At 42.6% G+C, this 24,077-nt stretch overlaps 1 protein-coding gene across 1 annotated transcript in view; it reads right to left on the reverse strand.

Moving 5' to 3' along the window:
* LOC104872467 overlaps window positions 1-14,317 on the reverse strand; it is a 30,943-nt gene extending 16,626 nt beyond the window's left edge. Inside the window, exons 1-2 of the mRNA XM_010638716.2 lie at window positions 14,162-14,317; window positions 13,914-14,066 (exon numbers count right to left, since the gene is read on the reverse strand). The gene's annotated coding sequence lies outside the window, so the exon portion shown is untranslated. The remainder of the gene's footprint in view (window positions 1-13,913; window positions 14,067-14,161) is intronic.
* Window positions 14,318-24,077: the final 9,760 nt, after the last annotated feature.

The raw sequence follows: 24,077 nt of genomic DNA on the forward strand, positions 1-24,077 counted from the left end.
AAAAAAAAAAAAAAAAAAAAAAAAGAAAAGAAAAGAAAAGAAAAGAAAAGAAAAGAAAAGAAAAGAAAAAGAAAGTAGCGCCTATGTATGCACAGAGATTTAGAGTGAACTGCAAGCATGTGTTGAAAGAAAAATGGAAGTTAGCGATCTTAATAACCCAGGCTTGATGGCAGTTAACTGGCAGATTGTTTAGTGTCATCAGGAGAAGCCATCTCCTTCCTTAGGAATGAGCTTTTCGATATCATGGAGTGTCAAACAATGCTTGTTTCTTTGAGAACAACCTTCTGGGAGCCCCCTAATTTAATAAAACTTGAACAAAGCCTGGATACAGAAAGACATCTCCCATTACTGTGCTAAGCATATACAAGCATGAAAATTACATACAAAGCATATTTAATTTTTAAAAACCACTCTGGGATAATTACTAGTTGCTTTTTAAATTTTAAAATCCTCAACTCTGTACTTACTAAGTCAGGACCATAATTTGTGAAATGAAAGAATTACCATCTACTATAGTCAGATCACCAGTGGGAAATCTGTACCATAAGGTAGGCAGAAAGCAGTTCCCAGCTGTCCCCCACAAACAAAGGAGGGAAAAAAGTTGTGCTCATATTTGGTGGACAAAAAAACAAAAACAAACAAACAAAAAACCAACAACTACTGATTGAGTTCATGCACACCTTGGATGGTCAATGAGCAAATCATTCCGCCAAGAATAAGTGGAATCTTTTAAGCTATGTTTTGAAGATTGACAAGGCATTGGGCTTTCAAGAACAGGATGGGATTCTAGGGAGACTCAAGAAGTGTGCAGAGCAGGGAAGAGTAGCCCGGTGAGCCTGAGGGAGGCATAAAGCGAGGCATGGGTCAGATTAAGCAGCTCTGACTGTATTTTATGGAGGTCCATTTTGCAGGGGAGTGCAGAGGGTACCGGAGGCTTTTAAACAGAAAAGTGACATAATCACCTCTGTGCCTTGCAAGTTCCTGTATGTGCAACTCCCATAAATATTTGTTAAATTGACTTTCAAAGATAATAGAACAGCAGCTCAAAGTTCTTCTGAATATAATTACAGTGCTTTAGGGTGGGAATATTTTCTTGCTAGGTGTGGTTAACACCTATTCCTGGTCTCCTAGCAACCATGCAGCCTTTCCTGGAGAAATCTGAAGGGTCACTTAGGAATTTTAGAATTCCTCTAAGGAGTTACTCTCGCAGATACTTATCTAATTTTCTCCCCGCAACTTCTCAAGAATGCAAATCTCATCCCAGAGGGAATACTGAGGTCTAGGGTGGGGTAGGAGTCTACTTTTGCAGGAAGCGCTGGGGAGAACAGCACGGAGATACCTTACAGTGAAGCTCTGTCCTGTCGCGCATTTGCATTAGAAGAAGGTCTTCACAGAAAACTTAAACACAAAGGAGTCTGCAGAGAGGCTCAGATATGAGGGACAGGAGGCTGTCACGCGTGCTCTAGGACGAGGCGTGGGTGAGGGAGGACAAAGAGGAAAGGGCCTCATCATGCACTGTCAGCATGGCGTGGTTGTGTGGCTCGGTGGTAGAGCGTTTGCTTCACGTGCATTAAGCCCTGGGTTCAATCCCCACCACTGCTTCAAGAATAGCTTGGTGAGCATATCTCCCTCCTTGTGAGGGAGAATATGTCACTCCATGTGTGCCACTCTGGCAGAAGGGTTATTTTGAGGGCTACTGAAAGGAAGGAAGATTTGCCTCCAGAGACTTCTCTCACTCCTGTCAGCCCCAGCCCTAAGCCAACACCAGCAGAATCTACCTAACTCCCACGCCTGCCCGCTGCCCCGCCCGATCTTTTCCTTGGCTCTATCAGAGCAGAAGTGGGGGAGGAAAATGAGACTGGGGTCAGCAACTGCTAGGAAGGAAGTCAGTTGCCTAGCAACAGTGTCTCTTCTTTCCTCCCCCCAGATATCAGTTTGTGATGTTCCATTTCTCCCGCCCTTCTTTGGGGCTGTTCTAAGTATTTATTTTAACTGCGCTTCATCTATATAACATTGGAAGATAGGGAATACAAATATCACACCAAGCTGACATTGCCGAATATGGAATTTGTGTACCACAGAGAAATGCACAATTCTTCAAGTGGAGATGCTTTTATTTATTTAACAGATATTTGTGGAATGTCTGCAATGTGCCTGACACTCTGCAAAGTATAATTTAAAAAACCTTCCACAGGTAGGCTTAAAAACAGAAAAAGGAGTCCCTTGTATCCAAGAAGAGCTAAGAATTGGCCAAGGGATTACACATCAAAGTTCCAACTTTAAGAACATAGATGGGTTGCTAAACATAAGATCAGTATATCAAGAATCAATTATATTACTATACATCAGTAGTAAATGTCTGAAAAATACCATTTATTTTATTTTTAAAAAATTGTATATTTACTTATTTATTTTGCAGAATCAGGGATCGAACTCAGGACCAGGCACTTGCTAGGCAGGCGCTGGCACTGCTGAGCTAAATCTCCAGCCCCTGAAAAATACCATTTATAGTAGCAAAACCACAATGTATCTAAGAGTTAAACTAACAAATAGAGTAGAAGATCTGTGTGATGTGTAAGACTTACGAACCACTATGAAATAAACATTTTAAGAAATCTGGAGGTATCGACCCCATTTGTGGATGGAAAGACTTAAAACCTTAAAAAAGTTGCATCGGGAATGCAGCTCAATGAAGTGTTTGCCTAACAAACACAAGATCCTGGGTTGGATTCCCCAGCACCACTAAATAAATAAATAGATAGTATAAAAATTTAAAACCTTAAAGAAGTTAATTCTCCCCAAAGTAATCTGTGACTTCAACCAATGGAATTTAGATTAAAACCCTAATGATTATTTTGTGAATCTTCTTGAGCTGAGTCAAAACATAACAACACAGAAAAGAAAAGGGGCAATAATAGCCACAGTTATTTTAAATTCAAAGAACACAGCAGGAGGCTTGTTCAGATTCTGTTCTTACAAAGCTATAGTAATTTTGTCATGTACTTATTATGAAATAAAGAAATGCTAAAATACATTTACAAATAGATATGAGGCTGGCTTTTTCCATGAGTGGGCTGGGTGGGAAATTAAGAGTTGTGGGCACAGGAAATTAAGTCAACTACCACCAATGTATTTTTATGTCTAAAGACAAGAATTATTTTGGAGTGCTTTCAGTACCTGTGGCTCAAGAGTTGTATGCCTCAAGACAGTGGAGAGCTAAAATGGAATAATCTAAACACTGAATAATAAACAATTCATGGCTTTCCACTGGAGACCCTGGTAATCTTTTTTGTTTATTCCAAATTTTCAAATAGATTTGACTTCATTTAAAAAACTTTGTCCACAAATGATATTATAAATAAAGTAAAAGAGTAAGCGACAAAGGAGACAGTCCTTGTAGTATCTACAACAAAATATTAGTATCCAAAGTATGTAAAGAATTGCTACAAAGTAAGAGGCACACAACACTCAGTAGAAAATAAGCAAATAATATGAAAAAGGAGGCAATTCAGATAAGAGAAACGCTAATGGCAGATGAATATAGGCAAGATGCTCAATTCTGCTATCATCAGAGAAATACAAACTAAACCCAAAGTGGCAGAACATTTCATTTTCATCAGAAAAAAGAGAAAAACAATCTGATAATTACAAATATTGGGGACAACAAGAACTGCGGGAGAAAACTACTAGTGACATTCTAAATTGGTACAACCACTTTGGAAAGCAAATCAATTCTTTCCAGTAAGACTGAAGACACCCATGTCCTTAATCCAAGTAATTAATTTCCTTGGAATTTTTCTATGCAAACACAAAGAGAAACAAGAATAGCGTTACAGCATTGCTTACAAGCAGAACTCTGGAATCCATTTAAATATACACCAATAAGGAATGCATAAGCTGTGTGTAAATCATACAGTGACCAACGCAGACCTACATTTACCAGCACAGATAAATCCTCAAGTACATGTTGGTGCTAATGTTCACCTCAAATCTTAAAAGATGCATGGAAATGATAGGAAATATGTTTGTGATAGTGGCAATTTTTGGGTGGGACCAGGGAGTTGCACAGATATTTTGTTTCCTGAGCTAAGAGCCTGGAAGTGCATGTTTGTTGTATTTTTCTCTAAATTTGTGTCTGTCTGAAGTAGGTGATGATTTCTTAGGTATTTGCAGCTAGATTATATTTGGTGGATACATTCATGATAGCCTTGAGGACAAATCGAAGCCCCATTTCCCCTTTTCTGTTCATTTCTCTCAGAAACGGCCTCTCCAACTCGCAGGCCAAACTTTGCCTCTTAAGGAACTCAAGGATTGGACCAGAGCTAGATTCTGTCCCTTGAAGGGTTTCTGGCCCATACAAGAAGAGCTACCCTGTTTGTTTGGGGCACCCATCCTTTCCAGCCGCAAGGTGTGGGGAGTCTAGAAAAGAAGGAGGAAAGCCCTCCCCCAACCCTGCGTGCTTCAAGCAAAGCAATATGAAGCAGGGATCCAGGTAGGCAAAGACTTCAGGACAGCGGCGAAGACCAGCGCCAACCCTAAAGTTAGCCTTGAAAGGCATGCAAGAAAACACAACTCAGGAATTTAATATCTCACAGCGAAAGTGTGGAAATCTGGGACCAAGTACACGGAGCCAGAGTAACCATGAACTTGGACGCACTGCAGCCCAACCTGCCTCTTGGTTTGAAACCTTCTGCTTGCACCAGAGGAAGCCTCCCTTTCCTCCAGGGCCATCCATGGGACCTTGGCTCTGCTAGTGGGCACGTTTTTCCTCATGTGGCTTGGGGATCAGTGACCACTTCTGTCCCTGTGAGTTGCTTGACACACCCACAGCTTGTTTCCTAGCCACACCTTTGCTGTGTAGACAGAAGCCTACTGTTTCCGGTCTCTAAATAATGGTGAAAGATACCTGTGCTATTTATTTAGTGGGGGATCGAACTCAGGACCTTGTGCTTGCAAGACAGGTGACGGAACCACTGAGCTAAATCCCTGGCCCCCTTTGCTGTTTCAATAAGCCCAAGGCAGTTTCAGTTGCTTCCTGTTTGGAATCCCAAGTGACAAGGCCTAACAATGCCTACTACAGCCCTGAAATTCATAAAAATAAAAAGGGAGCAGAATTTCATGGAGAAAATGACTAATGCCATGATCTGAATGGGAGATTTAAAAAATCAGCCTTTCAGAAACTGTGAGATCAAGGAGATGAACACATCAAAAAAGATACAGATAATTTGTACAAGAAGGTCTGCAAAACTCTAGTTAACAGATCCAGATAGAACCATGTAAGTAGTATAGAGTGAAATCATTTGCAAATATTTAATGAACACATGCTATGTGCCAGGCACTGGTCCTGATATCTGGGATACATAACCAGTGAACACAACAAAAGCATCATTCCAGCACGGTCCTTTCCCCTGCTCCCTGGTGTACACCTCCTACTTGCTGTCTGGATTACACCTCCTCTCTTAAGGCTGACGGGAATCCCTTGGACAGCCGCTTTGCTCTCTCTCTGCAGCTCAGACTTAGTGAAACATCTTATGTCCAAGGAAGCTTCTTCCTGAACAGGATTCTTCTATCATTCCTAAGAGTTTAGAATTGTCTTTCTGTTGTTAGGAAGGAAATTGATTATAAAATACTTTTATCTGGTGACTGCTAATGGGTATGGTAATTCTTTTTAGGGGCGGATGAAAGATCTAAAATTAGTGGTGTTCGTTGTACGACTTTATGAATGTGCTGAGACCGCTGAACTGTACATTTTAAAAGAGCCGATTTTATGGTATGTAAATTATTTCTTAATTTGAAAAAGAATAGATTCAGCAACCAACTCAGTGTCTGTTATGCAGTAAGTGCTCGATAAATGGTAGCTGTTTTTATGAGGTGCTTTCTAGTTTTGTTTTTTAAAAAGTAGTGTTGGTGATCAAACCCAAGGCCTTGCTCAAATTAAGCAAAAACTCTATCTCTGAGCTACAACCCCTAGACTGCCATCTCTCAGTCATCTATCAAAGCAAACAAAACAAAACAAAAACCACTTGGGAGACTGCATAATTATTTTAGTCTTCTCCCACCTACCACCTGCCAACCAAATCTGGAGGAATGGCAGGGCTACCATTTGTGGCTTCCTTTCTTCTGGTTCTGGATTGCATTTTGTGTTTTGAGAATTAAAGGCCTCTATCCTACTCCTGGGGGGCTGATTGCATTGGGTGGGGCTCAGAAAAATGACACCCCAAAGTATGGCCCGTTGGGCCTCAAAGCATAAAATCTCTCTTTGACCTTCTTCTGTCCTCCTGTCTCCTTACTCCCACAGCTGGCTATAAGAATTTCTCTTCCCCAAGATGGGTCATAGAAACTACAGCACCTTCTCCCCGCAAAAAAGCCTTGAAACATTACTCTAACCTTCTCCATTTCCTGTTTAAGACCTGGGCATAAAGACATTCTCTGAACTATTTTGTTGGCAGGTCAGAAGACCCTAATTCCAAAGCATTCCCAACCTGTTCCCAGGAGGAAGGACTGTCACACAGAGAGGCCAGAAAACATCTGGCTGGACAGTCCTTGCTGGGTTTCTCCACTTGGTCTACTGGCGTTAGGTCAGATCCTTTCTATCCAGTCCTATTTCTACACAGCAGCTGTCCATGCTTTATTAAATATAAGCATAAAATAGGGAGATTTCGCTGTACCTTTGGATTTTCATTTCTGAAGGCACCTATGCATGTAAAGCTTTGATTAAATAAATTTTTAATGTTTTTCTCTTGTTGACTTGTCTTTGTTATAGAAGTCATAGCCATGACTCTTTGATGGGGCGGAAAAGACATCATCTCCCTAGGTTAATGAAGCCTAACAGCTTCAATTTATACTTTAATTTTTTGTTCTGTTTGGATTCTTAACCTGTGCTTATGCACAAGGCTAAAGCCAAGTTTAAAGCCAAGAGGTCTATAGTTTAAAATGTGATTTGTGATTCTGCTGCAGAGATATACTGAAAAGATCTGCTACTAGACATTGCATTAGATGCCTTCACTGCTTTTCCCCCCAGTATGTTTGGATGGAATATTTATCTTCTAAAGAGCAACAAAAAGGAAGCTTTAAAAAAACGTTATCATGACTTCTGTCTCCCTGCCTGGTGTGTAAAGTTTGGAAGTCGCCACTCCCTGCTAAGGAGCCTGCTGGAGGTGGACAGGAGACAAATTCCAGGGAGTGGCAGGCACAGAGCACACTTTTGAGAGCTTTACCTTCAGGAGCTGTACCAGGTCCTCCTGGTGAATGCTGGAGTAACTGTCTGGCCCGAGAGGAAGAGGAAACGTTCCAAAACACTTGGAGAGCTTTCTGGGTTTGCGTATTTTGGGTTAAATTGGTTTTTCTTTTCCCTCTGATCGGGGAACCTCACACATGCTAGGCAAGCGTTCTACTGCACAGCCTCACTCCCAGCCTGTTCTTAATGAACAAGCTTTGCCCTTAGGAAAAACTAAGCAGCTAAGACCAACCTGCTGGGGATTTACCAGAGCCTAACTGACCTAGAGGAATGGAAATACCCACCTGTAACTCTCTCCTTCTGTCCTGTCCCACTAGAGAAGGAAGGACCAAGAAGCACCAGTAGAGGTCACAGCCACGGGTGCAGGTTCACCAAAGGTTGGGGACACAATCAACAGTTCAAAGAATACTTCCCCACCTGACACATTACTACTACCGTGCTAGTTGCCAGCAACTAATGGGCAACTTGGAACGCCCAGCTGAACTGAGTCAGCGTGGTTCTGGGCGTGGAAGACCCACCTGAGCGTTGTTGCCAATGGGATGGAAAGAGAACTGGAGGGGAAGATTTTGTTGCTGACCTTCTTGGAAAAGCATACCCAGGCTGGTTTTCCTGATGCAAACTTGGCTGTTCTCATTGTCAGAGGAGCTCAGGTCCTCGTTGCTGGGAATAGCTGCTGTTCTTGTCAGGGGAGCTCTAATCTCCATCTTGAGCCTTGTTTCTTGGCTCCAGTGCAGACCCCTTAGAAGCCTGGTGGCACAAACCCTTCACCCCACCAGTGCAGGCTTTCTAGTTTCCACCACTGGCCTTGGGGTCTTCACAGTGCAGACCCTCGAGACAGACTTGCACGAGACACTGCATGGACTCCAGGCCTCCAGCTGGACTCGTGTGGCCATTGCTATGGGATCCAGGCCCCCGGCTGGCTTCTTTGGGTTTCCAGCATGTGGACAGATCTCTCGTACTCCTCTGCATTTGACCTTTTGAGTAAATATTATAAAATAATCCTGTAAATTACATGTCCTGCATTAAATCTATTCCTTTGCAAACCCTGATTACAACACTTCTCTTCCTTTAAGTTGTGGTTGTTGGGTATTGTGTCCAGCAAAGGGAAAGTTGACTAATACACGTTCTGTCTTGTTCCTGTGTTTCGGTGTCAAACTGGAATTTGTAGCTAACGCAGTAAGGCAATAAAAAGAAATAAGGGCTGGGGCAGGGGGCAAACTTTCCCATCCCCCTTCTGTCTCTTAGACAGAAGCTGTCTTTTTTTCAATAAAATTTTCCTACTCTTAAAAAAAGGTATCCATATTGTGATGCAAGAAATCAAACTATCATTGTTCACAGATGACAGGATTGTCTATATAAACTCCAAAAGGATTGATTTAAAAAATTTAAAACTCAGCCAGGTGCAGTGGCTTATACCTATGAACCATCACTCAGGGAGGCTGACACGAGAGGATCACAAATTCGAGTCCTGCCTGGGAAACTTAGCATCACTGTTTCAAAATAAAAAATTGAAAGTTCTGGGCATGTAGCTCAGTGGTAGAGTGCTCCTAGGTTCAAATTCCAGTGCTGAAAACAAACAAACAACTCCTAAGGCTAATAAGCAATTATAACAAAGTTGCAGAATACATGAAAAAGTCAATTATTTTCCTATGTTCTAGCAATGAACAAGTGGAATTTGAAATTAAAAATATTATATTACTACTTTAAAAATGAAATAAGTATGTATAAATCTACCAAATATTTGCAGGATCTATGTGAGGAAAACTACAAAACTTGGGTAAAAAATATCAAGGAGCTGGATGTAGTGGTATGCAAATATAGCTCCAGCCACACAGGAGGCTGAGGCAGGAGAGTTGTTTGGGCCCAGGAGTTTGAAGTCAGGCTGAGCAAAATACTAGTACCTCATTTCTGATGATGATGATGATGACGATGGGAGGAGGAGGAGCATATCAAAGGAAAGTGTAGGGATCCAGCTTGATGTGGCCATAGCCATATTTATTTGTAACCACCCAGACTTGTGTAGCCCTGGTCTGTTGTCCTTCAAAGATGCCCAGCATACTACAAATAAAACCATTAGAATGGGATGAGGAGCATTACAGCCAGACCCTGGCATCATCGGAAATAGGAATGTGTCTGATGTCTTTCATAATAGCTTGAGATAAGCCAGGCGCATTCCTGCTTAGAGGAAATCAATTTTGTCCTGACTGTTCCGGAAGACCCCTCTCCAGCTCAGAGCCTGGGGGTGTCCTGGTTTTGGGGCCACCCTTGATGCTTCTATCAGTAAATTGCACCCCCTGTAATCCTGATCTGCCTTCCTCTTTCTCTGGTTTCACAGCATCTTACAGTTGGTTCTTTTACACTGGATTTTCACGGAACAAATGGCTAAATAAACGAGGCGAGACTGCATGTGCACAGACAAGCAGGCTCAATCACACAAAACGCAGTGACAGTTGATCTGTGGATTTAATTCAGTTGCAATAAAAACCCCAGCAAGTTATTTTCTGGATACGAACAATATGCTTCTAAAGTTTATATGGACAAGGAAAAGACTCAGAATGGTCAACTCAGTATTGAAAGAGATGAATAAAGTTGGAAGATTGATACTACCCAACTTCAAGACTTTCTATACAGCCACAATACTTAAGACAGTGTGGAACTGGAGAAAGAACAGATAGATTAATGGAAGAGAGCAGAGAATAAACTAATCTTTGCAACTATTTATAGCCTCAGCCAAGCAAGTGAATTAGAAATAGACCCCACTGGTTACAATGACAAACTCAAAGTGGATTATAAACCTAAATCTATGCCGGCCGTGGTGGCGCACGCCTATAATCCCAGCACTCGGGAGGCTGAGGCAGGAGGATCACTGAGTTCGAGACCAGCCTGGGCTACCTAGTGAGTTCCAGGTCAGTCTCAACTACATAGTGAGACTCTGTCTCAAAAAACCAAAAAAACCCCTAAGTATAAAATTCAAGACCATGAAACTCTAGAAATATACACTACCTTGCATATGGTGATGATGTTTTACATTCAACACAGAAGGCACAATTCGTGAAAGAAATAACAGATGGCAGGTACAAATAAGAAAAGATGTTCAATACCACTTGTCATTAGGGGACTGCAAATTAAAACAACAATGAGATATTACTGCACATCTCTTAGCATGATGAAAATTCAAAACACTGACAATACCAAATGCTGGCACGGATGTGGAGCAATGGATCCCTCATTCATTGTGGGTGGGGATGCAAAAATGGCACAGTCCCTTGGAAGATAGTTCAGCAGTTTCTTACACACTAATCATACCCTCACCAAAGGATCCAGAACTTGCACTCCTTCATATTTATCCAAGCAAACTGAAAACTTACATCTGCGCAAAAACTTCCACCCAGGGTTTAGAGTTTGGCTCAGTGGTAGAGCACTTGACTAGCACACATGAAGCCAGACGCTCAATCCCCAGTACCGAAACAGCGGCGGCCCCAGCAGCCTGCACACAGATGTTTGTAGCAGTTTTAGTCATGATCACCTAAATCCAGAAGCAATCAAGTTGAGCTTCAGTGGGTGAACGGATACATAAACCGTGGCACATCCAGACAGGGGAAGGTCATACAGCACTAAAAGAAATGAGTTTTCAAGCCATGAAAAACATGGAAGAAACAAATGTACAGCATATTAGGACACAAAAGAAGCCAATTTGAAAAGGCTATGCATTGTATGATTCTCTTTTCCTGCCGTTTTGCTACTCACATTTTCAGTTAGCTGTGGGCAACTTTGAAAATATTACATGGGAAATTCCATAAAAAAGCAATTATAAGCTTTAAATTACACACCATTCTGAGTCACGTGATCAAATCTTGCTCTATCTGGCCCCAAACTCCTGGTACACATATCACCCCTTTGACCAGTGTATCTACAATGCATATGTTTCATGTTAGTCACCTAACAGCTATCTCAGTTATTGAATTGACTGTCATGGCATCACAGTGTTTATGTTTATGTAACTCTTATTTTTCTTAGTAACAGCTCCAAAATGCAAGGGTAGTGACACAGGCAATTCAGAGACTTCTTTAAGTAAAAAGATGAAAGTTCTCTACTAGATATGGAAAGCAAAAAGAAATTCATGGTGAAATTGCTAAGATCCATGTGGGGAGCAAATATTCTTTTGGTAAAATTATGGAGAAGAGAAAAGAAATTCACATTATGAATCATGCTGTCACACCTCAAACCATAAACTTATGGCCAGTTAATAGTTATGGTAGCTTGTTATGCATGCTTTGTGAAGTTGGAAAAGACTTTAAAAGTATGCGTGCATGTAATGGGGAAAATAGTTTTTATAGGCTTTTGAACTTTGCATGGTTTCAGGTATCTGCTGGGAGTCTTGGAATATATCATCCACAGGGAAGGGGAGATTTACTGGAGGTGACATTGTGGAAAAGGGAAAACCAGGGGAACAGTAAAAAGATCAATGGCTGCAACAGGTTGGGAGGGAGAGAAGGGGACCAGGCAGAGCATAGATCTTTGGGGTCTATGGAAACTATTCTGTTTGATACTACCTTGATGGGGGCACGTAATTACGCATTTGTCAAAGCTCACAGAATTGACAGGACCCAGAGGGACTCCTCACATGAACTGTAGGTGTCAGGTGAGAACATGGTGTCCGGGTAGGGCTCACGGGGCGCAACTGCGCCCTCCTTTGGGGAGGGCTGTAGAGAGAGCAGGACTTTGTGACTGTGTGAGGACAAGAGTTACACAACTCTACTTTCTACTCCATTTTGCTAAGAAATTAATTTTCTAAAATATATAGTTTCTCAATTTAAAAAAGATTACTAAATTACATTTTTAAAAAAACAACCAAATTGATATACAAGAGATACATTGCCCTAATCAGTTAATGGCTTATCCATACTTTTGAAGTTGTGAGAATTACAGTTAACTTTCTCTTTTTTGCAGGATAGCCAAGAGGGGTCAGCAACTAAAATGTAAATCAATTATGTTTCTCCAGGTTTTCTTGTTTAAACAGTCATAAAATAAGTAGGCAATAGAGAGAGAGAGCCCAGTGAACACACAAAGGAATTTGCTTTGATGCAATTTAGAGAAAAACAGCCGCTGTTACGAGTCTAAAAGTTTTTAAAATGGCCAACTGGCCATCTTTCTCCACAAATAACCTTAGACTATGGACTTTGAAGTCACAAAAGTGAGGATTTTAAATTATGCTAAAGTTTGATAAACAGGGATGATTGCTAAAGAATCAAGGGTTGTTTCGAGGTTGTTGGTGTTGCTGTCTCCCAAGAAGGTGCTGCTGCCTTCTTAAAGATGAACAGAGACATTATTACACTTGGCAACAATACGGGTTCTCCTTTAAAAGAAATCAAAGTATGGGCACAAATATTAACTGATAGCATTGTAGGCAAGGAGCAGAAGGGGAAGAGAGTCTGAGGGGAAGGAGGTAACTAAAAGGTGCTAAAGATGATGTAATTATTTTATATCCCCCCTTTCAGTGCTGGGGATAGGGCACCTGCTCTACCACTGGATATGCTATGCCCAAGCCCGTTTTTTTGAATTCCCAAGATGTCCATGCCTGTGTCAGTTCAGCAGATAAATCAGCTGCAAAACACTGTGCTCTCACCCTAACATTTGCTGTCTACATGAGACCATCCTGCTCTATAAAGTTGTCCTCACACTCTTGTTTCTGCCCCAGCTAGGGAAAAGGGTAAATATTTGCACAAGCTGATCTGTTGTTTCAGAATCCAGGATTTTCTCAAGTCTGCTTTAATTCAGCCTAATGAATATTTATCATCTTCTAAATTCCAGGCATTCTAGGGACTGATGGTGCATATATTATGGCAGACATTCGCAGAGTGCGATCCTATAGCTAGTTACATCTGTATTACCTGGAGACTTCTAAGAAATGCAAATTCCAAGGCCCTGTGCCATGGCTACTGTGTTAGTTGCATATAATGACATACCTGAGATAATTAAATTATAAAAGGAAAGGGTTTATTTTGTCTTGCAGTTCCGCAATTTCCAGTCCATGATCAATTGGCCCCATTATTTGGGGCCGGAAGTGAGGTGTACATCATGGCACAACTGTGTCGCAGAGCAAAACCACTCACCTCCTGGGCAGGAAGCAAAAGACAGAAGAAAGGGGCAGGTCCCACAGTCCCCTCCAGGAGCGCACTCTGAGGGACCTGGATACTTCCTATGAGGAACACCAAAGTTTCCAACACTTCCCAGTAGGGCTGACCTGGGGACTGAGGAAATACTCAAAATCCAAATTATAGCAGCAAGAGAAGGGGCAATCTGGGGCCCTGGTCTGGTGATCTGGATTTTAGAAAAGTCATCTGGGGGACTCGGGTGCACTAACGTCCCAAATTACTGTGCTGTGGATGATTTTTCAAGACAATGCCTCACCTACAACATCTCAACCAAGTATTAGATAAATGGATGGAGGGAAATTTGAGTTGCTGGTAGAGTTTGGGACAGGGTGAAGTATTGGCATAAGAACAGCTCCCTGGGCTGGTGGATGGTTTGTTGGTTTCTTTCCTGTGTTTGTAAGTTTATTAATGATGGTTCGCTGCTAATTACAAGAATAACAGAGCAAACAACAAAAGGACATTCATGACAACAGGCAAAATCAGAAGCAACAGGAGGTTCTTGGAACTGTAGTGACACCAACCTTGTTCCAGCAGGTGAATGAATGATCCCTGTTTGGGTATGTAGAGGCCTGTAGTTGAGACAGAACAGCCGCCAGTTCTGTTTCTGGAAGGCTGAAGTGCTTGGCAGAGCCTGGCTCAGCTTTTTCAGTTAGAATTTGCTTGAGAACACAGGACTTCCTCGACAAAAGGGGTTTTTCGTTGAAGGAAACACTTGCGTCTCTTCTAAGCCCCAGTTGGCCCTCCACAGCCCCCCTTTCCCCCATCTTACCAGCTCTGCGGGGGCTTTCTTGCCATTCAAAACCAGAGAACATTTTGCCCTACCATGGAGGGAAATCAAAGCCAGCAAGAGCCTCTTGAAGCGGTTTCCACAGAGTCTCAGATGGACGCTCTGGAACGTCCTCTGTCCCTGAGGAGAACTGAGCTTCCTAAGAGATGAGGACGCTGCGGTTGAGTAATGTGACTTTTGTCACAGTTGAGCACACTTCTGACTCTCACTTCCTGTTCTAATTCTACTTGGACAGAAAAAAAAAAAAAGTCTGCTGAGATTTAGTTTCAAAACAGCTTCCTGAAGAAGTCTTCTCGGCCAGCTAGAAAGGTGAACGAGAACAGAGCAATCGGTGTGTGTGGACAGCTGGGGGTGCATTGAGCGTGGTCACTCTTGCTCTGTCGAGACCCAGAGGGCTTCCTACGGGAAGAGACTGTGTGTGAGGCCTCTCGAGGGGAGTCCTGTGGGGCAGGATGGGGAGCAGAGGGCTGGAGGACAGAGGAAGTGGGGTGAAAGGGGGCTGCGGAACATCAAAGGCTTCAAAGGCCTTGGAGATGGGCTGGTGAGGTTCCTTGGGCAGGTTATAGAAATGTGGGCTGGGGCGCATCACCCTCGCTGCCTCCTGGCTCAGTGCTCTTTCCCCTACACGAGAGCTGCCTCGGCAGAGCAGAGCACTGTCCCCCTGAGAGGGAGGCCTGGTGGAAAGGGAATATGGCACAGCAAGAGAGGGTTTGGAAGTAGCATGTTTTGTCTTACAAAAAAAAAAGTCATACCAATGTCTAGATTCTGCTTTTTCTTTTTTTAACACTGGTGCTTCAGGAAGTGGGCCAATTTTTGTCTTGTGGCTTGCAATGCCCTCTGCCCTACTGGGGGCACACAACATCCTGGCTGGAAAGGAGCTCTTTTCACACCCAGTCTGTCTGAGGATGTCCCCACCACTCTCTGTACAACAAGGGTCAAGGAGACTCACTCTGGGGAACAGGAAGCACCTTTGCCAAAATCATACCTTCCCGTGGGCTGGAGACAAAGGCTTCCTATCTGTTAGTGAACTGATTTGCTGAACAGGAATGTCATTGTCATTGCTCCTAATACCTTTTCTTCCCTTCCCTGTTATTCTCAGTCAGTTGGCTTTATGGATATATGGCTAATTGTAAGTACAGGATCCCAGTGACAAGAATGGGAAGTCTTGATTTAAATCCATTGCAGAGTATTTTGTACATAACATTCCCCTCTCCCACTGGGTGTGGTGCTGCATACCTATAATTCAAGCAGCCTGGGAGGCTGAGGCAGGAGAACTGCCAAGTTTGAGCCCAGCTTGAGCAGCATAGCCACTTAGCAAGATCCTGTCTCAAATATAAAGAAAAAGGAGCTAGGGATGTAGCTCAGTATGAAGGTCCTGGTTTGATCCTTAGGACTGGAAAAAAAGAGCCCCCTTCCTTATTTTCACATGTGTTTCAAGTCCTCAGGGGATGCCTGAAACTCGGGACAACACCACATCCTATAAATACTATATGTTTGCCACTATAATGAGACACATTATTTCATTTCTTATTTTCACTAGGCCCGAGATAAATGTTTTTACTGTTATTCCCATTTCATAGATGAGGAAAGTGGGACTTGGAGCTAGTTTGTGTTTTTCCTCCAGGCAGAAATGGAACAGCCAGGATATGATCTCAGCTGGTCAAACTCCAACTACAGGAAGAACACTGAAATTCCAGTGGGCGGCTAGGCCGGTAGCACTCTTTATATCCCAACATCTAAGGGTTCTGAGTTCACTCTGGAATTCTGCTTTTTCTCCAGGTTCTCATCTTGAGACAAAAGGGAACCTACTGAGCATTTTCAGTTGGGATTGTGCTTTTCTAATTCTCACCTGGACTGTGGGTCGAAGTTGTAGGGGTTAGTTTCTTTTGAAGAAAACTTGATTTGTTTTTCACCATTGTCTGTAACATTTGCCTAGGCATCAATCTGTCCCTGCCACGGGGGCCACTGTGTGGCAACTGCACACCACTGTGCACACACACACAAGTCAGGGCCTCCAGACTGCAGATGTCCCCAGTGTCACCAGCCTTGCTTTAGTGTGGAATGCTCAGCACCCATACAAAGGTCCTCTTTACCACTCTGCGGCAGTGGTGCCATGTGTGTTTGCAAAACTGTATGCCTTGCCATAGGTTTAAAAATGCAGTAACCACTTGAAACCCCTCAAAGAATTATACTTTTCCTTCTGGTGCATTTTGATGGTAATCATGGCTGTACATGTTACACTGGTGAAAGTCTACTTCATACACTCACAACACACACATACCACACGTGCACAGACACAGAAGGGCAGTCAGATGTGCAGTGTACTCTGTACTTTTCGAATTCATCTCATTCACACGATTTCTTCTTTGGATCACTGCTGATGATCAAGACAAGTATTAGTCTTAGTGCCCCATTTTTCAGATGAACAAGTTAAAACTCAATGCAGTTAACCGACTCCAAGAAGAGCCTGGAAATTCTATCTGTAAGGCTCTTTTTCCGAAAACTTCCTACTTCTGTCCTCCACCACCTTCTAATCATTTATGTCCCAATTTCAATACCTATTGACTCTCATGAAAACATTCTTTCCTGGAATCAGATTCTGGATTATGGAAGCCTAGCAACAATCAAGGGCAAAGTTCTAGAAGGTTCCCCGGGCAGCTTGTCTCTCCGTGTACTAACACCTCTAGGTGTCCTTAGTTTCAAGCTCTCTCCTTTGAGACAGCACCAAGCTCATAGAGAATCTTGGACTCTACTGGTGATTGGCATCGCCAGCCTGGGCTACAGAAGTGAAGGTGCCTGAAGGGTGGCACCCAGAGAGGGCTTGAGGTCTCTGTGTGCCTCAGGCTGAAATCCTACCATCTGACTGTCATCTGTGGTGTCCTCTCTAGTAAACGGGCAAGTCTAATAAGTGTTACTTTGAGCTCTGTGAGCCACTTTAGCCAATTTTAATCAAGCCCAAGTAGGGGAACCCCCATTTAGCCAGTCAATCAAAAGTGCAGTGACAACCTGCTGTTTGCAGTTGGCAAGGAAGTGAGGGGAAGTCTTGTGGGGCTGAGCCCACAACCTCTGATGTCCTATCCATACAGTGTCCACACTATATGAACCAGAGGACACCAGGACACCTAGCTGGTGTCCACCGCTGCAGAGTTGCTTGCTTGCCTAGTATGTGGGGAAAACCCCACATATTATACCCAGATGTTAGGAACAAGGAGTGGTGGGTAGAGATAGGCTTTCTCCTGTCTTCCATTAGGCTGAGTAAAGTGTAACACAGTGCTCAATTCATGATGCGTCCATCCGTCTGTCTTGGACCCCCACAGCTAGGAGATGCTGGGTATTTTTCAGTTCCCTGTGAACCAGATGTGTCCTTCCTGACCACAGCAGCTAACCTTTGCCGTGGTGTCAGAACAGGCAAACCAGGAGAACCCCATACTTCTAGGCTGGCCTGGTGACTCAGGTATTTTTCAGTTCCCTGTGAACCAGATGTGTCCTTCCTGACCACAGCAGCTAACCTTTGCCATGGTGTCAGAACAGGCAAACCAGGAGAACCCCATACTTCTAGGCTGGCCTGGTGACTCATTTACACCCTGCTGAGCCTACAATGATACTTCTTTGCATTGGATTAGAGTCCCAACACTTAGCTTTCATCTGTGTTTTACAATCAATTTACCCTGCAAATGGGGGTGAGGCACTTTTTTTGCAGGGATTTCTGCAGATTAAGCTACATTCTCAGTCCTTTTTTATTGTGATACAGGGTCTAAATTGCTAAATCGCCCAGGCTGGGCTTGAACTTGTGATCCTTCTGCCTCAGCTTCACAGGGTGTTCAAATTACAGAAACACATTGGTAGCTTCTGTTTCTCCGTTTGAAAATGAGGGGCTAAGCTTACAATATTCCCATGGGTCTCATTCACTCCCAACAAGTGGGGGAGATATCAGATTGAGACCTCTTACTGTGTCAGCGTTCTGTCACTGTTATGAAATACTTGAGATACTTACCTTTTATGCACAGAAGGTTTATTCTGGCTCATGGTTTCAGAGGTTTCAGTCCATGGTTGGCTGCTGTTGTGAGGCAGAATATTACGGCAGCCGGAATGGTGGGGGGAGAGAGGGAGGGAGGGAGGGAGCACATTGGGATCCCAATATCCCCATCCAGGGCATGTCCCCCATGCCCTCAGTGACTTAACTTCCTTTGACTAGGTCCCCATCTTGATAGTGCCACGGCTAGGGACAAAGCCTTCAATATATGGACTTTTGTGGGGACATACAAGATCCAAACCATAAGCCAGGTGTGGTGGTGCACACCTGTAATCCCAGCACTCTGGGAGGCTGAAGCAAGAAGACCACAAGTTTGAGCCCAACCTGGCAACTTAGCAACTTAGTGAGACCTTGCCTCAAAAATAAAAATTAAAAGGCTGGGGATGTAGCTTAGTGTGAAAGCCCTGGATTCAATTCCCAGTCTCACACACACACACACACACACACACACACACACAGCTCTTAATGGAATAAATGGACTTTTAATAAAAGTTATTCAACTTCAGAAATTCCTTTTGTGAGATACCATTAAATAATCTTAACCTCTTTGTTCTTTCTGCTTTCTTTCTGGTCCTTCCTCCCCCGGTGGAAGAACTAGAGAAAGAGGACTTGGTGTTAAGTTGGGCACAACTGCGTATTTAAGAAACCATCAATGATGCTACACATTCAGTTTTAGCAAGATTTCTGTTTTCTTCTCTACAAGAGCCAAGAATTCCCACTTGATATCTGTTCAGACATTCCCAAGACAATCCCACCGAATCACTGCAAAGTGGTACTGAGAACAAACACCATTAGTTAGAAAGTGGCTATTATTCCCTGCTTGTATGATGAATGAATCAAACATAATTGAGGGATGAAACCATTAATTTTAGCTAAAAGAATACTAGGCAGGTTACAGACAATATCTAATGTATAAACAAAATTATTCATTTTGGAAATGTGATTTTATAGCCCAAAGAGAACTTAGAAATAAACTAGTTCTACATAATCTTTTTATAGACATGGAAATTTAAGACTAAAAATAGGCAGAGTCACCCAAGGTCACAATGATGTTATTTGATCTTATTTTAGGGAACCATGAAAGTGACAAAGAAAAACGAAAGGCCAGTTTTCTAAAACAGAGTTCAGCAAACTTCTTTTTTCAAAGGCCAGATAGTAAACAGTTTAGGTTTGTGGGCCGTATAGTCTCTGCCCTTGTAGTAAAAGCAGCCATAAACAAAGAGTATGGATATATTCCAATAAAACTTTATATATAAAAACAGGCGATGACATTAGGACAGTTTTCAACATTTAAAAAAAATGTGTTGGCAAGGATTCAGAAATATTGGGACTTTCATACACTGTTATAAAATGGCATAGCCACTGCGGAGGGTAGCTTAGCACACCCTCAAAAAGTTTAACATAGCATTTCCATATGGTCGGTCCAGCAATAGTGGAGAGGCAGAAATGGGGCAAATATCCATCAGTGGATGAATGGGTAAATGGATTGCAGATACCACAGAATATCACTTAGCCATCAAAGGGATCCAGTGCTCACGGGCCGTGGTGGTGGTGAGCATCTAGCCAGTATGCTAAGCGAAAGAGGCCAAGCACATAAGGCCACATTTTGTATAATTTCATATGAAATATTCAGAGAAGATAACTCCACAGAGACAGGGGGTGAGAGGACAAAGAGATGGCAAGAAACTGATGATGGAGAGAAACCTGACTTTGGAGTGATGGAAATGTCTCAGAGCTACGCAGGGGTGGTGGTCGCACAACACTGCGAAGGTATTAAATGCCACTGAATTTCTCACTTTAAAACTACTTTATGTTATGTGAATCTTACCTCACTAAAAAAAAATTTTTTTAAAGGCACTGTGGCAAATATGGCTGTTACATGCCAATTCTGGTTATGAAAGAGAATGGAATGGCTCAGTGGACCATACATTTTTATTGTCAGAGATGTTTATTGTTATTGTAATAATTCAATCCATCAAAGAAAAGAAATAAAGCAATTTTCTAAGAATAATACTAGGAGAGCCCAGAATATTAATGAGCGTGAAGATTTTCGGATAACTCTCAGACTCAATTTAAATCCCTTGAATGTTTTGGTAAAGGCCAAATTCAGTGGTGAGGAATTTTTATTATTTTTAGAATCCACTGGAGATCTCCCACCCCAATTTTGGGAGCTAAAATAAATGTTTGGGACTTTTGTCAACTTCCTGTTTCTAAGGAAGAAGAACCTATAAAAAGTCTCATGCAAAATGTTCCAGAAGCTTTTGGAACATCAAAGAATCTCAGAGAAACAGGGAATTAGTTGGTTCATTGTAAAGGAATCTGAAAGGCCCTAGATAATTCTATTTAATAAACACTTTGAGGAATGACTCTTCCTCAAGACAATCCCAGGGATTTAATCAATTTGGGGTTCAATGGCCTCAAAGCCATATCAAGGTCAAATATGAAAACAAACTGTGAGAAGAACGGATGTGCACGGGAAGATGAGGAATTCTCACGTGAAACTGCACAGCTTGGCTTGACAGGCTCGCTGCTATTTTAAATTAATTTGAACGGTGGCGGAATATGAGAAAAAGGGGCTATTTGCAGAGGAAAAGAAGAAGATGACAAGGAAATGATGTCTGTAACTTGACTTTTATGTGCTAGGCCGGCAGGCCAGCTTTGCTAGGTGACAGAGCTGCCATTTCACTGAAGAGAAAGACCTTTAGATGGATTTCACTCCAGAAACAACCATATTTAAAGTTAGGATAAGGCTCATTTAGGCTTTAAAAAAAATCACTATGAAGAGGGGCCACCTGTGTGAAACACTGAACAGTTATTAAGGGTTAGCATCCCAATCTGAAATGCTTCAAAATCTAAAATGTTCCAAAAATCTAAAACTTTTTGAACACTGACGTGAGCCATGAATGGAAATTTCCACACCTGATCTAAGAAGACGGTCACAGCTGAAGTACAGGCACACAAGTAGTGTATTCAGCATCCACAAGAGACAAAAGCTCTCCAAGCCCCTCTTGCTTCAATGCACAAATTATTGTCTCATACACAGAATTATTTTTAAAAATTGTATATAATTACCTTCAGTCTATGTGATATATATGAAACATAAATGAACTTTGTGTTTAGATTTGGGTCCCATCCTTAAGATATCTGATTATGTATATGTGAATATTCCAGAATCTAGAAGCATCCTAAATCTGAAACACTTCTGAAGAATTCTGAAGAATATAGGATAGGAGGACATGACCTGTATTTACTTTTTAGCACAGATGAGTTTAAGATAATGACAATTATATTCAGTTAAATTTAACGGTAAAAAAGCTGAGTATGGTGGCACACTCCCAGCCCTCTGGGAGGCTGAGGCAAGAGGATTGCAAGCACAAGCACAGGCTGGACAACTTAGCAAGACCTGTGGCAAAGATAATAATATGCTGGGGATGTAGCTCAGTGTGAAGGCCGTGGGTTCAATCCCCAGTACCAGAAAAGCTCAAACCCCTTATCAAAATAAAACAAAACAGCGAACAAATGAATACTGATCCTTGAGTTCTGGTTCTGGGAGGCAGACTGGCAGAGTCTTCCTTCTTAAACATTCATTTTACAGAGCTACCGATTCTGCCCAAGACAAAGGCTGACCCGGGAAGTCTAAACGTTCGCTTTCAAGTTGGGCATAAGCAGCACTTTGGCTGGCGAACAGACACTACAACACTTGAGGATGTTTGACTGTGGAAGAGAAGATTCTTTTAGCTCTACTTCTTAGGCTGAAAAAGTTGTTCACAACTGGGGTGAGAGGAGGGTTATTGGTGATTTATTTTTTTATGCTTTGCTGCATTTTCTGCAATGAGCTACATATTTTACTTAACAATCAGTAAAAAAAATCTAAAGAATGCAAAATTAAAAAGAAAACATTCTGTGTACAAGTTATTTTCATTGGCGCATCCAAATTTCCATTCAATTTGTCATCACTACCCTTCTGAAACTGCTTCTTAAAATAATTGCAATAGGAAAATTCCAAGAATTACTCTGGCTGTAGCTTTTGGTCTGATTGATCAATGTTCTCTGTCAACACAGTGTGGAGAGCTCGGAGGATTAGATGTTCTAATCACACAGGGGTGTGGACACGTCGCCATGCTTGGTTTGATTGAAAGAGACAGTTGGGCTCTTTCTTAGAACTGTGGTGTCTCTGCGTGGAGACGCAGTCTTACAATGAACTGTCTTTTTGGTCCTATTTCCCACATCCTTAAGACGAAACACAACAAATACTGTGCTCATTGCTTACAATCTTGTCTGTCCAACTTGACTGTGGAGGGATGGAGGAAGAGGGGATCTTACAAAGCTAGAGGTAAATGGGTGAAGGAACAGGGACCTCAGGGTGTGGTATGAGCATGGACTTCTGAGAGACCTTGACAGGAAGGGGAAGGAGTGTATAAAGTGTGATATACATATAAAGTGCATGTACGAATCACACAAATATATGCACTCAAGATACATTTTTAGCCAGGAATCGTGATGCATGCCTGTAATCCCAGCATTCTGGGAAGCCAAGGCAGGAGAACTGCAAGTTTGAGCTCTGCCTGGGCAAAAAAGCAAGTCTGTCTCCAACAAAGAAACAAAGAAACACACAAACCAAAATGAGGCTGGAGATGTAATTCAGTACAAAGGCCCTGGATTCAGTTCTCAGTACTGCAAAAAATAAACACACACACACACACACACACACACACACACACACACACACAAACACACACGGTTTAAAAATACTTTTACTCCTGTCCATGCCTCACTGGAGTACCTGTTGATTCTGCCTTCTGGGCTTCCTGTTCCCTCAACCCTAGGTAAATATTCGGAGGCAGCTTTGCTGTCACTAGATTGCCCAGGTTTAAAGTTGTGGTTCTCCTGCTTGAACCTCCCCAAGTGCTGGGGTTACAGGTGTGTACCACCACTCCCAGCTTACGTTTTGTACTTTACTTCCTACAAATATAACTCGTAGATCAGTATTCCTGTCTGGAAGAGTGTAGGAATATTCTAACACCACACAGTTGCTGGGTTTGGCTGTACATTTGAGAGCTATAATAAAGAATCCAGGAACTGGGGATTTAGCTCAGTGGCGCTGTGCGTGACTTGCAAGTGCAAGGTCCTGAGTTCGATTCCTGATACACAAAAAAAAACTCCAATTGCTAAACCAGACCCCCTTAACCCACACTTCCATCTTCATGTGATAACAGTACCCCAGCCCCCCTTGCTGTTCTGGATTAGGGGGAGCAGCGGATGGATTCCACAAGCCCCAGGATGGTCAGTTTTGAGGAGTCTCAAGCTTTGACCAAAAAAAAAAGGCTCGAAGCTGCACCCTATCAGAATGATTACAATTCCCTCCTTTTGGATATTCATACTCGGTAATAAGGTTATTATGATACCAATATTTCAGCTCTTCTATCAAGATGCCCTTCATGGGAAGTGAAAATCTCTATCCTTCCTGAGGCAGCTGGAATCCTTGCCGCTGTGTTCTTCACCCCACACCTGTATGTCGCCCTTCAAGCTGTCCATGTCACCTGCCGTTCACGTGACACAGTTCTCTTTCTGTGTGCAAGTCCCTGAGGGTGAAGCCTAGCTGGTGAGAGCCAGAACAGCTCTACAGAGCCAAGCCCATTTGACTGTACCTCATGTCTCTGTTCAGATCTGAGTTCTGCCCATTGGCAGTTCTGCATCCTGCAAGGGAATCATGACCTTGATAAGCCGCCCGGTCACCCAAGGGCTGTTGCAATCAAGGCCGTGTAGGAGAGTCCAAGCATCTGTTTCAGCCTGGCACCCTTGGGCTGGCTCTCTGTTGGGGATCACGATTTTCCCACGTGCTTAGCCGTGCTTAGCTGTGCAAGG

The sequence above is a fragment of the Fukomys damarensis genome, unplaced genomic scaffold (genome assembly GCF_012274545.1).
Source record: "Fukomys damarensis isolate Sample0158 unplaced genomic scaffold, DMR_v1.0_HiC HiC_scaffold_30, whole genome shotgun sequence".
In the NCBI taxonomy this organism is placed as follows: domain Eukaryota; kingdom Metazoa; phylum Chordata; class Mammalia; order Rodentia; family Bathyergidae; genus Fukomys; species Fukomys damarensis.